Source organism: Zonotrichia leucophrys, chromosome 2, assembly GCF_028769735.1.
Source record: "Zonotrichia leucophrys gambelii isolate GWCS_2022_RI chromosome 2, RI_Zleu_2.0, whole genome shotgun sequence".
Taxonomy (NCBI): Eukaryota; Metazoa; Chordata; class Aves; order Passeriformes; family Passerellidae; genus Zonotrichia; species Zonotrichia leucophrys.
Genome location: NC_088171.1, coordinates 66,612,372 through 66,629,711, shown reverse-complemented (window position 1 = coordinate 66,629,711; position 17,340 = coordinate 66,612,372). Strand labels below are relative to the sequence as shown.

Genomic DNA, 17,340 nt, shown 5'->3' with positions numbered 1-17,340 from the left:
AGCTGGGTGGAAAGCGGCTGTGACTGCAGAAGGTGACTGCACCCACACTGTTCAGACAGGTGTGTATGAATCAGGCCTGCACTCTTCTTGGGACACCACAAATATTCTGCTCCACTAATGCATCAAAACTTAAAAGGTAAAAGAAAAGTACACACAGAACTATCCTTACTCTTAGGATGCATCAGAGCCCTTGAAATCAGATGAATTGTTTCCACTCACAGCTCCAAGTTTAGTACAGACCAGGACAACAAAAGCATAATTTTAAAATACTTCCCTGTGGCATTCTGTCTCCTAGAAAAAAAGAGATGATGCCACTGATGAGCAGTGTGGGAGACCTACTACATACAATGACTCTACCAATTCAGAAAGAAATAAATTATGGTTTTAGAAAAGTAAAGCATAACACAAATGGCATGGAGAGAATGAATAGGTAACAATTATAATTGTTTCTCATTCTGAAGGACATGAAATTATTACAGCCTGTTTAAAGTTAACAGAAGTAAATACTTTCTCATTTGACATGTAATTAAAATATGAAGCTTATTGCTACAGGAAATTTTGGAGCCAGAAATAATAAAAGGGATAAAAGAAAAATTAGAAGTGAACCTAGAAGAAAAATCTGTCAGGACTATTAAACACAGAGATGTGTTATCTTCTCTAATTCTGGAAGGTTTCTATGTGTTCAAGGATTTTAGGATGACAAGCTCCAATAAACATGTTCAAATAATAATTTAGAATAAAATTTCACAAAAGGGAAACAGTATTTTCCAACAAAATCAGCCCAGCCACCATCTTTCAAAATCTGTTTATGAAAACTGTCTGAGGTAATGCTCAAAACTGAACCTAACCCCTTCAGAGTGCTGCTTAAGGAAGAAAACATTTATAAAATAGCATTACCTCCTGGCCTTGAAACATTTTCCAGAAAAATATCTCCCAACTGCTTAAGTCAAATAGCTGTTGAGGTTCCAAATTTTTTGACAGAAACTGTTAAATAACTTTACTCACAGCTCACTGTTTCTCTAAAGCAACAGACACAGTGTCAGAAGATTGCAAGTTTAGGAATATCCCTGTTACAACATGGCATACCCCAATTCAGCCCCAGGTGCAGGGGCTGTTGCTTCAGGGGCAGAGCCAGCCTCTGGTGCCTGCAGCACCATGCATGCCAGGTTCCCGGCCTAAACCTTCCTCCAACTCAAAGGTCTGGACCTGCCAATATTTCCAGAGCAAAGGACTTCTCCCTCCTCACATCAGGAGAAGCCCTTTGCTTCCCTGCCTCTTCTCAAGGGAAGAACAGGTAAGAAAAGGAAGTCAGCATTTTCAGCAGCAATAGTTTAGCATCCATGAAATTCAGTGGGGGCAAATGTGAGTGTCAGTGAGATGCTTGTTTAAAATGAGCACCCTCTATTCTTGGCTCTGTTATAAAGGCAGAGCTTGCAGAATGACTAGTTCATTATTGAGAGACAGACTAGGCTGAACAATGGGGACAGTTGACCTCGGACCACACACACACTGTCTTCTCTTGGTTCCCAGATGATCTCTGGATACCGGGCAATCACTTTTCCTGAAACACGAGTCTCTTCTCTCCCCAAAATTATCCCATCCCTTCTCTGAGCACAGGTCTCAGTGAGTAAATCAAAAAACACATCACAGGTTTTCAAAAAGTGGATCCAGCGGAAATGGGACACCTTTTTATCTGTATGCCGGGAACCTGATTTTGTCAATTATACGCTGTATATAAAAAGCCTCTGCTATCTGCTTTCCCGGTACTCTGGGGAATGCATATGAATAATTTTAAATGAGGAAAAAGCTGTTGGGAATATTGTTTTATTTGGGAATTCTAAACTTTGAAATGCATCCACAAAGACTATTTTATAATTAATAATATTTATTTTTTATATGCACACATATATGCCTGTATTTTGGGTTAAAATAAATAGAGGAAGGAGACTTCATTTAGATTTTCACAACCATTAACATAGATCTTGAAAGACATGACAAAGTGCTTTAAAAAGAAATGTCTTTGGACAAAGGTGGGAAGTGTGGGAAATTCTCTGATCACCTTCGTGCAGGCTCAAATGAGTGACATGTGAGTGACAGATGTGCTATCTGTGGCACAGAAATGATTCCATTTATCAACCATGTACTTTCCCTGCAACATGATAGTTATGGAACAGGAATAATTCTGAAGAACTCTAATATATGTCAGTATTTGCAAAATTTCAACCGGGATTTTTAGAAGAATGAGAATGCTAAAAAGCTGCAAAGGGAAAAAAAAAGCTCTTTACATAATGAGAGTTACTTAAGGGTGATAATTTAATACCTTTACAGCTTTCTTGGCCTCTTTGATGACACCTCACCATTTATTGACATAGTTCATTCTCTTTTGAACCATGTCACTTAGAATCATTCATCTCAGAAACTTAAAAGTGATTTCTTAAAGACTGCTGACACAACACTGTTATTCTTAAAGGAACTATTTTCAGGGAAACACACAGGGGAATTACACTGTTTCCAAGTTGCAATTGTTGGCCAGTTCTTTTGTCTTTCATGCTATTCTTTTTGGTGATTTTTTTGATGTAGCAAACAAATTGAATTCGTCTTGGAAAATAAATTACAAACTAGAAGTTTTCTGAGCTGTCCACACAGTATCTGTTTCATCTTCCAGCATATGTTCCAAGTGTATCACTGGGACTGACACTAAGAAAGAAGGTGTTTGCCAGCTGTCACCACAAAATGGTTTCTGAATTGGAGTATTATTGCCAGATCCTGAGTGCTCTTGCATAAAAAAAAAAAAAAAATTAGCAACACTTGATCTCTTTTTATTTTAGAAATCTCAGCAAAGTCTTCTTCTATTCCATTTTTAATCAGTGGAAACAAAATACTTGTTATCTGAACTTTGTAACTTTCACATATATTATTTTGCCTTCCCACAATACTGAACCACAAGATGTTTTCTGTCTTCCCTGAGCTCTGGATTATTTCTCTCTCAGCTACAAAATTCTGCAAAACATTTCAAAACAATGTTACAATAGTTATTATGTCAAAAGACTGAAAGTACAACCTTCTCAATCTACAAAAGGCCTCCTACATTTTGCATTATATTTCTCTATTCATCAGCATTTGCTAATGCATTTAACTTTTAGAAAACACACGATTTTCCTTGAAAAGCAGTGCACAGATTTTCAAGTACTTTTTCTTGTTAAAATGCATCATGTTTAGCATTTAATTTACAATATTTACTAAAACACCCACACACCACTTGAAAAGAGCTCAGAATCAAAATATTAAAAACAAAACCAAAAGTCACCACTTTTGGTGGGGAGAGATAGATGGCAGATTAACCAAACATGACTTTGAATCTGGTCTCTAACTTTGGTTGTAAACTTGAGATTTTCTTTTTCAATGTTGTAAATAGGAATATATTTGCGTTAGATATAACTTTCACCAGATCTTCCTGGCTTGCCATCAGCACAATTCAAGGAACTTGACCTCTACATGTCCTAATGAAAATGCTTAATGATGATAACTTATGGAAAAAGGAAAAAATTTAAAAATTAAAGATCCAGTTCACTAAGGGCCATATTAGGGTGTTTCATTCTCATGAGCTGCCATCTACAAATGATGTCCAATGCTGATGAAGAAGGTAGTGCTCTGGAGGGAAAATATACTGCTGAGATAAAGCCTCACATTTTTCAACAGACATCAATTCTACTATAGTTTGTATTCATACACAAACACACATATATTTAAAGTAACTTGCATTTATACCCAGGACACCTGTGGTAAAATGCTGTAATGTTAAATATACTTTAGATTAAAAAAAATAGTTAATGACAGAAGGAAATTTTAAAAATATTTCCTTATAATATAAAACCTACAGTGGTGTCTGCTGTTAAATATGTTCTCCTTCAAGATACGATATTCCTGTGCATGAAAACAGAGTTATTGCGCAGAGAATTGGAGATGCCCCGATATTTATATAATGAATTAACAAAACAGCCAGTACAAGCTGTTAATTTTACCCTTTCAAACAGGACTAGAAACTCTGACTACTATCCCAGCTCCAAGTTTCTTCTCCATCTTCAGATAACTGACAAAAAAGAGATCACATGCTCGGGGTCTTGCTTGAACTGGCATTTTTCAGGTGTCTCATGCTGGACACATGCAACCATGACTCACTTTTTGAAATCATGCTGAATAAGCCTGAACTCTGGAATAAGCAGGGAACCCTGCCTTCTCTTTCTTCACTCACCCTGGACATATCAGGTAAAAATTTGCCTTCTGACCTTGATGATACTGGATTGTTTGAGAGCTTCAAAATCCTGTCTTTGCCTTAGAGAAGTCTTTTTATCTTGTCTCAGCCGTGCCTCAGATCAGTCTCACCAGGCTGCCACAGAATTTCCTGGAATTTCCTAGAATTTCCTGCCAATATCCCAGTCTTGAGCACCACGTCTCTTCCCAGCTCTGCTTTCTGGTGGCCCCTGCACTCATGCTTCCACAGGGGACTTTTATCCTGGGAAATTCACCAGACCTAAAATTTGATATTACCACAGTCTTTTTATATTGCATTAGAGAGTTAGGATGGATAAAAATCTTCTCTCAGAAGCAGAAAAACAGGTACATTTTAATGCAAATATTTTGCCAAATAAAAAATTGCAAATTACCTCAAGAAGTACCAAAAGGTAAATATGTGTCATTTTTTCAGCATTGAACTTTGATAAACCTTGCTTAACTCTCACAGAACTCCTCATGCCTCCAACTTTTCACCAGCTAAGATCTTGAAGGTCATCCAATATCTCAACTGTTCAAACAATTACCATGTTAGCACATATGATTTACAGCATGCAGGTTTGCAAATAACATGTGTGTTGATGTAACTATTTATTCCATATGGGATTTAGGATTCAAGACTATCTGCACATTTGAAAAGGATAAAAATTAATAATAGGGCACATGTTCAGTTGTTTCCATTTGCATAATGAATTACTCATAAGAAAAGAAAATTATAACTAAATTGAGTCAACAGTTTTGTACTAAACACTATTTTGTCACATTATTTTGATACAAAATTGAGACAAATATGTAAATATTCAGGCATTGCCAGATACAAGTGCATGGCAGAAAACAAATAGCCTTGCTGTCAACATTTAAAATTACTGCAACTTCAGGTAAAATTATTATTAATATAGACACAACAGACCAGATCTCTAGCTGTTGTAAATCAATGCAGTCTCATGGAAAATTTGCCTCAGAAAATTCATATTGCTGTAAACAATCTCACATTGAGAAGTACAAGTAGAACTTTTCAACAGTCACTTTTTTAAAGCCCAAAATTTGTCATAATTTAACTTTTCACTCTTATGTATTACAAATAATATAGAAATTGTTGGCAGAGGGAAATTTTCAACAAATTTTATATTATAGCAAATAAAATAGCCTGTAAAGAAATATTTGAACCTTGTAATTAGTTCCTATAATCTTTTGCAAACAGACTTTTCATCCCCAGAAATTCAATGGGATTGATCACAAAAATATTGAAGTGCCTTAAAAACACATCCTTACAAAACATCTCCGGGGGAGGAGGTATTATTTCCTTTTTATGGGAAATAGAACAGTGGTAGAGGCACAAAGATTTGTACAAGGTGACACCAAAGGCATGACGCAAACAAGAAATTAATTAGAATTTGGTGGGTTCCCAACCAGAGTTTGAAACAGCACCACAGACTTTAGTCCTCAGCAGAATTCAAGTTCTTATTTCTTTATTATTTCCAGTGAATCCATCATATTAATTAAAATAGTTTATAGTGTTAGCAGAAAAAAACCCCTGCATATACAGGCTCTGATCTCATGCACTCTTACCACAATAGTGAGAGACTTTCAAAGCTGGTTTCCCATTTTGTTCCTTTCTGGAAGAGATTTGCAGAAATATTATTTTTCCTCCATTTGTACTCTAAATGAGGACAAAGCTAAATGCCTGTCTCACTAAAGACTCTTTTTCCATTTGTGATCTGTTTCCTATACCCAAGGCATTCACAAAAAGTAAAGGAAGCAAATTTGTGCTCTACGGTCATTCACTCACATGGAATTTTCAGAGTCTGCATTGCTGGTGCAAAATGTTAGCTGTCCCCGAAGAGAACCAAAGAACTCCTGAACAATGATTCAATAGAGTGCTTTTTGCTACCTGAGCATGTTCTGAAGAATGTCTCTGCTGAGGGTTTTTGCAGAATCCATGAGAGTGATCCCTCAGCTGGCCCTGAGAACCTGTGGGCAAATCCCAGGGCCATCATCTTTCCATAACCATCTCAATACTCAGAGGGTCTTACATAGTGTGGACTTAGGAAGAATTGCCATTTTAAACTCAGGTTTTTTTAACAGATGGGTTATTAAACCTTGCATCAATGGTCTATCTGCAAAACAGAGGCTAAACTCAAAACAAAGAAATTCCTTGCCAGATAAGATGCCAGCTGAAAAGAACAGAGTGAAAACTTTCCTCTCTTCACTGATAGATGTCTAAGTGTCTTCCTTATCATCCTGATGAGTGGTAAAACACAGCAAATTTTATTTCAGGTATTAAATTATTAAAAAATACATGAGTTTAAAAAAAACGCGCCAAGCTCCTGCTCTGAGAGTGACAGTATTTTCAGTCTTGACTGCTGTATCAGGAATTTTCAGCAGTAAGAATTCATATTTCTTCTCATTCTGTGAAATAAAAAAGGCTTACAATTCTGTGAAATGTAATGTACAGGTTTAATAGGATTGTACTCTTGCCTAATGTCACAGTAACAAATAAATGCAATAGAGAGTTGCTGACACAATAGAAAACTGCAAGTTCAACACAAATGAGTCTCTGTAAATAAATCTGAAGTAATTTCTCTATACATCTTGGCTACTGCTTTAAGCTCAGCTTACAACCAGGGTGAGCATGTGGGGCAACCTTACAGCAACCTCCTCAGTGTGTTACAGCATTTTGCAACTCAAGGAAACAGTGAACTGGTGGTTTGACACCAAAATTAAAGTTGTTTAAGCACAAACTCCCCATTGCAGCCCACATGTCAAAAACCAAAGGATGGCACATCCTGATCTTATGGAAAACTGATTCCAACGGCACAGTGGTACTGCCATGCACTGGCCCGTGGTTGCATAGAGCTGCGGCCACAGGTTTGGCGGCACAAAACCTGGGTATAAGAAATGAAAGCAACACCTTACCTCCATGCTCAGCAGGTTTTGGCTCTTTCTGCCACCATTTCCATTCTGGCATAGGCTTTCTTCTGACTGGGAAATCCTGCAACGATTATACTGGGAAAATATCCATCACTCCTACCCCAACCACTTTCCATTCTACTTATGTTGAGTTTCTCCAGTGTTACCAGTTTTAATGTAACAGCATCTCTACCACGTGTTGACTAGTCAAGGGAAAAACATAACATAACATAACATAACACAACACACAAGCTGACGTGTTTGTATGTTATGCATTGTATAAAAGCATAAGAGAGCCTTATCTTCAATAAAAATAAAAGCGGGGGGAAAAGGACAAAAAAAAAAGCAATCAAAATAATAAACCTGGAACAAAAAACCAAAAATGGAGCTTTTGTTGTGAGTATGAGATGATAATGGATAAAGCAGCTGTCACTTTTGTCCCTCACCTTTCCCTATATTGGCATGTTTCCTATTCTATCTTATCCCATACAGGATACAGTTCTAAGCAGCATGCAACATTAAACAAATTGTATACTATAATATTTTTCAATTCAAGGCATCAGGTTTCCATATACTCAAAATGTTGCTCTAACAGCACTGACAGAAATCACCTTTTCTTTTTCAACATGCACAAAACCTATTAAATAAGATGGCCAGTATCTCTTCTTAAGGGATACTTAGGCATGCCAGGAAGAGCTGGCATTTTCTTCAGAACACACACTGGGTGCTTTATTCCAGTTTTTCATTGTAAACTATATCATATAGTCACAGACTGCCTCCTGATATTCAAAAATGTTATAATTTATTTTGTCAAGGAAATCCTTTTATATATTGCTATCATGACTTTCCTTCTGTGGAAGGTTGCCCTTGGCCATGCGCTCCTTTCCTACTTCTCCTCCTCAGGAGGATAAGGGGGAAAAAATAAGTTGAAAAAGTTTACCCAAAATTGTCAATAAAATTATCAATGTTCATGGGTAAAACAGACTTGATTTGGTGAAAAGTAATTTTTTTCATTAAAAATAAATTAACAAGTTATTTTATTAATTATTTATTGCCAGCTTAAAAAGAGCTGAATGTTTGGAGCAAAGGCAAAAAAAAGTGAAATACTCTCACCCTCTGATTCCTATTCTTAACTTCATTGCTTCATTTCCAGCTCCCCTAGCCCCACCAGGGTCTCTCCAGTGGTGGCAGGGGACTCTCACACCTGGAGGAACTCTTTACCCTCCTCTCACTGTGATGATCAGGAAGACTCTTCTCACACTTTCTTCTCCTCACCCCACTGTTTTGCCAGTGCTTCCCACTCCTCAACGTTTTGGCCTTTCTTAAATAAAAAACCAAAAAGCAGCAATCCTTTGTGAGCAGTCTTCAATGATCTGCTTTCAGTTAAGTGCCATTATGGAATATGACACGTAGGAAATAAGGAGCGGCAGGAGGACCCGGTCCTTGCACTGTTTATTGACAATCTCCCTGGGTGGTTTGATTAGCTGAGGAGCAGATGCTATTTTTCCCCCCTTTCTTGGTCTTTTTTTGTTTGGAAAACTTGAAGCTGATTGCACATATGCTTAAAGTTTAGGTATGCAGATTTAGAATAATCTAAACATGTAAATACATTTCATGAATATTACCAAGTAGGCACCAAATATTTATTCTAACCATCCGATTTCCACGCACGAATGTTTAGCTGATACAAACAAAGGGACTCAATTGGTCAAATTCTCTTTAGGTTATGAAAGGAGTTTGTCTTTGTTTCTGTCCTGGTTTAATTATCTTTCTTGGTCCAGATGCCTTCGTTGAGCCGCATCTGCAAAATATTTCTTGGATGAGGACTAAATCCTTCCTGTGTTATGCTTCTGTGGCCAAGATCCAGGCAAGCTGAACACCCTCATGGCTCTTCTGGAGGTGCAAGTTGCGAGAGCTCAGCACCCTAAACTGTTTTATAGGCAGCTTTGCACGTCTCAGTGGTGCAAAGTTTCACAACAGAAGAAACTGCTCATGGATCACTCCTCAACACACAAATATATTTACGTACATGTATAATTAATATTTTGTGGAGTTAGACAAGAAAGGACAGGACATTAAGGTTTCCATTTTTGTAGGAATGGATGAGCAGGAGGATGTGAATGCTGGTTAAAGCATCTGAGAGGAATTTGTAGGGCCAAGCTGGAGGGGTCATGGCTGTAGGGCGGCCAAAAACCATCTCCACAAAGGGACAACCACAGAGAGCAGCGACAGAAGGAGGAGAGCATTTAGTAAACACAATCAAAGGGCTCTCTACGGCATGTTACCTCTTTGAAGGAAATATTTCTGACTGACCTCAGTTTTCCAGAGGACAAAAATTAAGGCCCTTCAGAAAGCAAGACAAAGAATCTTCAAGGATCACAAAAGACAACAAAAGCATCAGAACTGCCTTGACAGAGAGTCTCTGAAGGTCATCTCCCTCTGATTCTGAGTCACCATTTTGTGTGACTCAAGGGTCTATGATTTCCATTGAACAGATGGATGCACATAGTCCGTGTTTTAATGCCAGGTGGCAGCTACTCTTCCTCTATAACAGTCTTTTTATTCTGGAGGGAAGGCGGGGGGAGAGGTCAAGGGACAGAGCAGGAATATTTAATTGATATTTTTAATAAAAGGAATCACTCTGACACAAAAATATTTTAAAAATATTTGTACATTTTCCAAATTGCACGGGGAATTAGAATGATATGTTATTGGTTTCCCTATAACATTTTATTTTGGTATTTCCTGATCAGGCAAATAGAAGTAGCTACATTTTCTTTCTTCTTGCTCTGTGCTGAGTGCACTGACCTGAGTGTGTACATTTTTCTAAGTCTATATACAATGGAGGAACTGATTGTAGGAGCGTTGGCAACACTCATGTTTTAAGGCTGTAACAAATGATCTATCTGTGAAATTAGGTCACAACTCAATTGGACAAGTACTAAGCAGGAATTTTCATTGGTAGGAGATAGCACATTAGCAATTGGACAGTAAACTTTTGAGCAAAACAAACAGAATTTGACGAGAACTGAAAATTTCATCTAAAAAATTATCAAGAGTCATGCCATACCACAACACATCCCTCCATGGTGAGTCAACCAATAGTGCATTTGACATCTGTCACATTGGTATTTTCAGATTAGAGTACTTTTTCCTTTTGGTGTTTGGTGGGTCACACTCTTGTTTGCCATGGTTGATTCACTTTTATTTTTCATCTTAAATTTCAGGTTGAAAATTCTGTGATCTAATCTGGTTTTGTAAAATCAAGCTAACCAACATGAAGAAACAGTTAAGGCATATAGACATAATATGGTGCACTTTGGTTGTTATCAATGGCTGTTCATTTAATGTAGACTTATGTATGTATAATCTTGACATTTACTCTATCTTTAATTGTCACAGACATCAGAGTCTTCAGAACTCAGAAGGAACTTTTGTGTCCAGAGTCTTCAGATATCTGTGTGGCTGAGATCTGGCTGGATTATACACTGTGAATTTAAAAGGAGAAGGAAATCCCTTACAAGTTCAGTGAGTCAGACAAGCATTATGATTGGAGCCTTTTTGCATTATCTTACACAGAACCAACTGTTACCTCACCATTTGCTGATGGATGTATTTGTCTCCATGTCCATAACTTTATTTTCCTTTTCCAAAATGCATCCTTACAGAAAAGCCTGCTTCTTCTCATAATACTTTTGAATGAAGTCTGCTGTAGCTGGGATGGCATCATGTAGTTAACCCAGATGGTCTGAATAATACTGAATGGTTCAAGTCAATCTAATTGCATAAAATTTTGTTGTAGAAGTTGTTTTGTAGGAAAAAAAAAATGTAACTCATTCCAGTAATTTTTTTTCCTTTCAGAAATAGACTTACAAAAAATTGAGACAAGAATTTAAAAAGCAACCAGTAAATGCAGGTATAGAGCAATACCTCAGAGAATTCACTCTCCTGGATTCGACCTGTCTGGTCAGACTTTTGAAACCATGGCTTAACACAATCAGGCAACGGTTTTAAATTGTGGTTTATGTGCAACAACATAGTAAACAGCTATCTTCTATGTCTACCCTGTTCTACATTAAACGTATTTATGGCTAAAAATTATTCAATTTTTCACTCAAAAAAAGAGGGTGAAATAAACTATTTCTTGCAAAAGGTTCCATTCTTACAACTTTTTTTTTTTCTTTTAACCAAAGATTTCAGCTTTGAAATATCTGGGATACTTATATTTCTGACTTCATTTCCCATGGGAAACCAATGGATTCCATAATTCATTGCAGCAGCTCAGCAAGAGGTGAAAATTATATGCAATGTAATCTGTTTGGGGAGAATCACACAACAAGAACCATGGTGGGATAAAAATCCAAAATATAGCTCTCATGAGCACTGTGGAAGTATTTTTCAAATAAAAGTATTCAGTTTTCAATTTTTAGTAAAAAGGCAACATATTCTCAAAAAGAGATGCCTACTTCAAACCAGTCTGGTTAACTCCTGTGTGACTGTGACAGCGGATACAGACACTGGTTCATTTATCCGTGTCATGTCTGCATATAATGACATGGCTTTTTTTTTTTTAGGTGCTGTGGCAGAATATGGCACTTACAAAACATGTATCTTCTTAGCCCATATGAAGGGTGGTAGAAAAGCCATAAACCCACAAAATCCTCCAACCTAACACTGTAGCTTAATGGTAGCAAACAGAGGTCATCATTAAGGTCTATTTGACTTTATTTTCCACCTACAATATATTCTGTACATCAGTCATAGACAGTGATACTCCATGGCCCTGTCCACAGGAGGAAGGATGGCTCCACAGTTGGGGCATTAGACCTGAGTTTAAGAGATTTGGCTTCAATTTCCAGTCCTCCTACGGAATCTTGGGCAAATTATTTAACATATCAATTCCTACCTCCCGTGTGGAAATACAATAATACTTTCATGGCCCTTGTGGCTTATTCACTTAAAAAAACACTTAGGGGCAGGAAGTGCCCCACAGTGGGTGTCTGTGCAAGGCTCAGCACGGCAGAAATCCAACCCTGATGGAGGAACTACTGCGAGACCACAACTATAGCAACAGTAACTCACTGTCAGGGATACAAATACACACACAGGTTGGCTGGAGCATGTGCTTGAGCCACAGTGGAAGGCAGGCCCACCAGCCAAAACAGCATATGCAGAGCTTTCGAGGAAATCCCAGACCTGCCATAGCTGTGAGATGAGTCATGCTCCATTTTAGCCTTTTGAAGCAGTTGTTGGGTGATGCTACCTGTCACCTGCAGGCTTGTGAAGCCTTGCTGCCTACTGTCTTCACCCGCTATCCAGAGAGCACTTGACTGACAGGAGCTGAGCAGTGTTTCACCCTGTGGGGTTCGTGGCAGCCACAGTGTCTGTCAACACATTCTATCACTCTCTGCTTATGCAGACATTTTTTTTTTCCTTTTGCCTTTCTCTCTCTATCTCTCCTTTTTTTTTTCTTTCTCCTGATGTATTCATCACTAGGCTGCAGACACCTAGTTAATCCATTTAGAACCTATCAGCTCTGTTCATCGGCTCATAAACCCATTACCTCGGAGGCGCTGTGCTCAGGGACACAGGTGCCAGACCAGTGCACAAAACCCAATTGAGTTATGTAGCAGGCAGCAAGGCCCTTGGATTCATGATTCTGCCTGCATGGGGAATTGCACGCGTTATGTGGCAGCAGCCACTTTATTAAATATCGATTTAAATCACAGCCTTTAATCAAATCTGATAGAAGACCTTTCTCACCTCCTGTCTCTCCTCCCCCTCCTCATGTCTTCTCAATGCTCCCCCCTCTCCCCCAGCCCTCCCCAGTCCTCTCCCGTCTCACACGGGTCTGCCTGATGACAGCAAAGCTCAGGAATGAATAGTTAGCAAGTAGTTCAACAGCAAACCCTTATCAACAGTAATGAGGCATTTGCGATAATCGAGTGATGAAATGTAAATGGGCAGTAATGAGCACAATTACATCCACTGGGGAACCATCAAAGCTGCTTCTTTCCTCGCAGATGGATGAGCTCTCTCACTGTTGCTGCCCACCGCTGCCTCTGCTCCGAGCACGGCATGGATGCGGGACCGGTGGGAAGGGAGGTGCCACTGGGAAGAGCAGGATCTGGCCGTGCCGGGATGCAGGAGCTGCTGTCCAGGTAGAAGCCGGGCTCCCTCTGCGCTTATTCCACCTTTGATGGTTAGCCTTTGCCTCCTTCTCCCCCGCCCTCCCTCCGCCCTCTCCTCCCTCCCGGTCCTTAGGGATGATTTGATTTGCTGCAATGTTTGAAAACTGCCTCATTGTGCTAACAAGATTAACTCGAGCCTATGTCTGTTTGATACACTGGAAATGTGCAGGGTGACTCAGACTGGCTTTCAGCTGGAAAGAGCCAAGAAATGGGACGGTTGCCAGGGAACAGGCCCGACGGCAGATTATGTCATCCTCGCCGGCAAGGGACCAGTGGGGAAGAGCGCCGAACTGTTCAGGAAAGGGGGAAACTCGGCGTTTCCGTAATCCAGCCGGGAAACATTAACAGATCCCAGAAACTGCTCACCCAGAAATAAGCACATCAAACTGCATAATCTGGCCCAGTTACTCAGTTTATCCTGGATAATTTGTGCAACTAAACAGTGATGGAGGAAAAGCAAAGACGCAGGATTAAAAAGTTGGGTTGCAAAGAAATCCATGTTGAAAATACTCTCGTGGCTGCCGTGTGTTCGCCAAACCGCTCTTGCCTCTTTTTTTCCTGGCTCTCAAGGGGTTTAACTGTGCCGTATAACCTAATTGTCAGTGTCCTTATTTCCCTGTTTCCCACATTATCAATAGGGAATTATCACAGTTTGTTTAAGAAGTGGTCAGCTAAGGAAGGCTTATCAGTTGTAACTTCTTTTTCTTCAAAGTCACAGTAAAGCTTCTGGTGTGCCTAAGCTCTGACAGGATGGCCAAAGTTATGTTTCTGTTACTCCCTTGCATTAAAATCCTCTTTAATTATGCATTCATTGTATCCTATGAAGAATTCCTATGCAGACAAATCTCCTCCCTGTGGATCACACTCTTGAAAGCCTGGCATAGTGCAGATGGTCTATGAAGAGCACACTGCAGGACTTTTGACCCTGGCAGATCTGCAGAGAAGAGTAGGTGTCACATTCAGCATGGCCAGAAACACACCAGCCCACTGGGGGTGCAGAAGGGGGCCACTGGCAGAGCTGGAGGCAGGGAAGAGAAGTTCACCAGTGACTGTGAACTGAATTTATGCACTGCAAAGACATGGTTCTCATTTGCAATAACACCATTTCATAAACTGACTGCAAAGGGCAGGCTGTGTACATTTTTGTTTTAAAAGCATACACATTTTGCATAACTTAAATGGCATCAAAGTCTCTGGGATGACTAGAAAATCTCACAAAGCTAAATAGTAAAGCGTGCAGTGGAACAAATTAATACTGGTGGATAGGGAGTAATGAAACAGGAAGGGGTGAATCTTGGGATTGTAATAGGTAGGATCTTAATGAAAACAAAGTTTGTGAGCAGAGAATACAAGCCAGGGACCAACAGGCTCAGGGGCAGGAAAAAATCTGGAGAGGAGACTGGCAATATTCACCTACATGTTTTCAAACAAAGTCAGATTAAGGCTGAGCATTCTGAAGGCTACAAGAATGAATCAGTTTTTAGATACAGCTGAGTTTTCCTCTCAGTTCTCCCTTTCCAGCTCTCAGAACTGGAATGTTCTCACAAATGCAACTTGATGACAATTAATTCCATCAGTTACCACTTGTACCATACAAGATGGCCTCAAATTGAGTCAGGGTACATTTAGATTGGATATTAGGAAAAAAATCTTCAAGGAAAGGGTTGTCAAGCATTGGAAAAGGCTTCCCAGGGAAGTGGTTGAGTCACCAGCCCTGGTTGTATTTAAAAGTTGTGTGGATGTGGCACTGGGGGACATGGTTTAGTGGTGACTTGGCAGTGCTGGGTAAACGGTCAGATTCCATGATCTTAGAGCTCTTTTCCAACCTTAAGGATTCTATGATTCTAAGAAATACTCCCTCTCATCACACTTTAACCTGCTGTCCTCTAATTTCAGAGACCATTCCCCACTTTCTGTGTCAGAAGTGGCTCCAGATGACCAATCAATGTGCAGAAACCATGTGAGGAATACAATTCTTGGCAAATGAAGTCCATCAACTCAACCGGGGACTAATTATGCAATTGCTGCCTCTGGAAGTAAATGACCAGTGCATGATTTAGGAAGGATCCCACAGATGCTGCAGCCTGGTGTGGTAGATCACCCACCCACCTGTTCTCAAGCCAGAAAGGAGCTCAAACCTGGACAGTCAGAGGGATGAGGATGGTCACCCTTGCTGGCTGCCACAGAAGATCCTCCTGATGTCCTAATGAGTTACTTAATATTATAGACTTCTATCACCCCCAGTGTTTTTACCTGCACTATTTTTGATGCACGTTGCATTTAGAAATATGCTAGGATCTTTTATTTGTTAGAGATGCAATAGTTGTTAAATTGTATTTGTTATTGACCTTAGCAGCAATAAACTGTAGCAAGAGTAGTCTGTTGTAAACACCGCTAAATCATAATCAGCTGGCATAATGCTGGTATTTCTGACCATTTGTACCACACCCTGTAAAGTGCACTTGATAATAGTACATAAAAGTGTAAGAGTACTCTATACAGTTTTGGAATGGACTGGATTTAAAGACATATTCAACCAATTTATCATTTAACTTACAGCTTCACAAAAGCTATTAAACAACACAGTGAGCCTGGAGGCCACACATATGCTACAGCCCTGGAAATGTAAAGAAGTTCATTTGAATCCCTTAATAATGACCTTGACCTATTGAACAAGGTGTACTTATTGTCAACAATTCATCTCACTCTTGACCCTGGCAAAATGCCTAACCTTTGAATACTTCTGGTTGGGGGAGGAAGGGCTTGGGGTGTTTTTTTCTTTCCCCTGGTGAAATGGGCCAATTTTTTTCCCTGTTTAGCAAAATCTGGAACACAGATCATTAGAATGCTTTTGGCAGCTAATTTGAACATCAGTGACTCAACTTTGAGAAGGAAGCCTTTTTCTGCCCTAAAGAATCTCAGAGAGTTTTCAGACTACAGTAATTGAAAAATCCCTAAACACTCACTCACAGAGGAGATACACATTACTGCAGGAACAGTCTACAAATTGTAAAGTATTCAATTTACATTCTCAGTACCTCAGGGCAGTTGTGAAGAATTTATATCTTCAGAAACCTTTGAACTAACAAAAGATAACATTTCACAGCAAAGTCTACTTGCATAAAAGTTTTTTAACTCCCTTCATTCTTATTCTGAAGGAAGTGCCTTTTGCACTTCTGGAACCGCCGCTCAACACAGGTATCTGAGATGTTAAAAAGGAGATGGAAAGGGAAATAGAGGTGTTAAAAAAATTTAATGGACATCCTGCATCTCATTTAGAACATGACTTCATTATTCACCAGTCCATACATGATGTATTCTTGCTCTGAACTTGATGTCTTTTTAAATGATACTTCGGTTTGATCAATGTGAGAAGATTCTTAGTTATATTAAGGCCCTTTATGCAAAGGGCTATATAATGTATGTGTAACAGGCACAGCCATACCTGGGTGAGGGCAAGCTACACCTCAATGAGAGCAAGAAGACATCTTTTTGTCCCTGTGAGCATCAGCTGGGGCAGTGTGTGGTGCCACACCTAATGCAGTACACTGGCTATGTCACCCACTGGGTGTTCGTCTGCTTGCAGACTTTGCATCTAAAAACAAATATTGATGACACTTCTGTAAGACTGAAGGGAGAGGTTTGCTCATTAGGAACTATTTTTTTTTTTAAATAGGCTTACTATATGGATTATATCTCTTGGATCTCAATCAGCAAGCCAACATTTTTAGAGCTCCCATTGTGAACCACCCAAACCTGGTGTATTATTTTAGGTACCTCAATGTACCTCAAAGGCTTCATGGAATACCTTTAGGCACAACTCTAGTGTTGTGCTGAAGCCACACAGAAGTGAGGGTTAACATCCAGCTTACACTTAAATCAAGAAGAAGACAGAGACTGGTAGGTCATAAGGGTGCAAGCTCACAGAATCAGGCCCTGTTTACATAGA

The 17,340-nt window shown here is 39.3% G+C and overlaps 1 long non-coding RNA gene across 1 annotated transcript; it reads left to right on the top strand.

Moving 5' to 3' along the window:
- Positions 1-13,204: 13,204 nt before the first annotated feature.
- Positions 13,205-16,553, top strand: LOC135443193 (uncharacterized). The gene is made up of 3 exons (XR_010438869.1): positions 13,205-13,361; positions 14,218-14,337; positions 15,288-16,553. It is a non-coding gene; the product is annotated as an uncharacterized LOC135443193 (long non-coding RNA).
- The last annotated feature ends 787 nt before the right edge of the window (positions 16,554-17,340 follow it).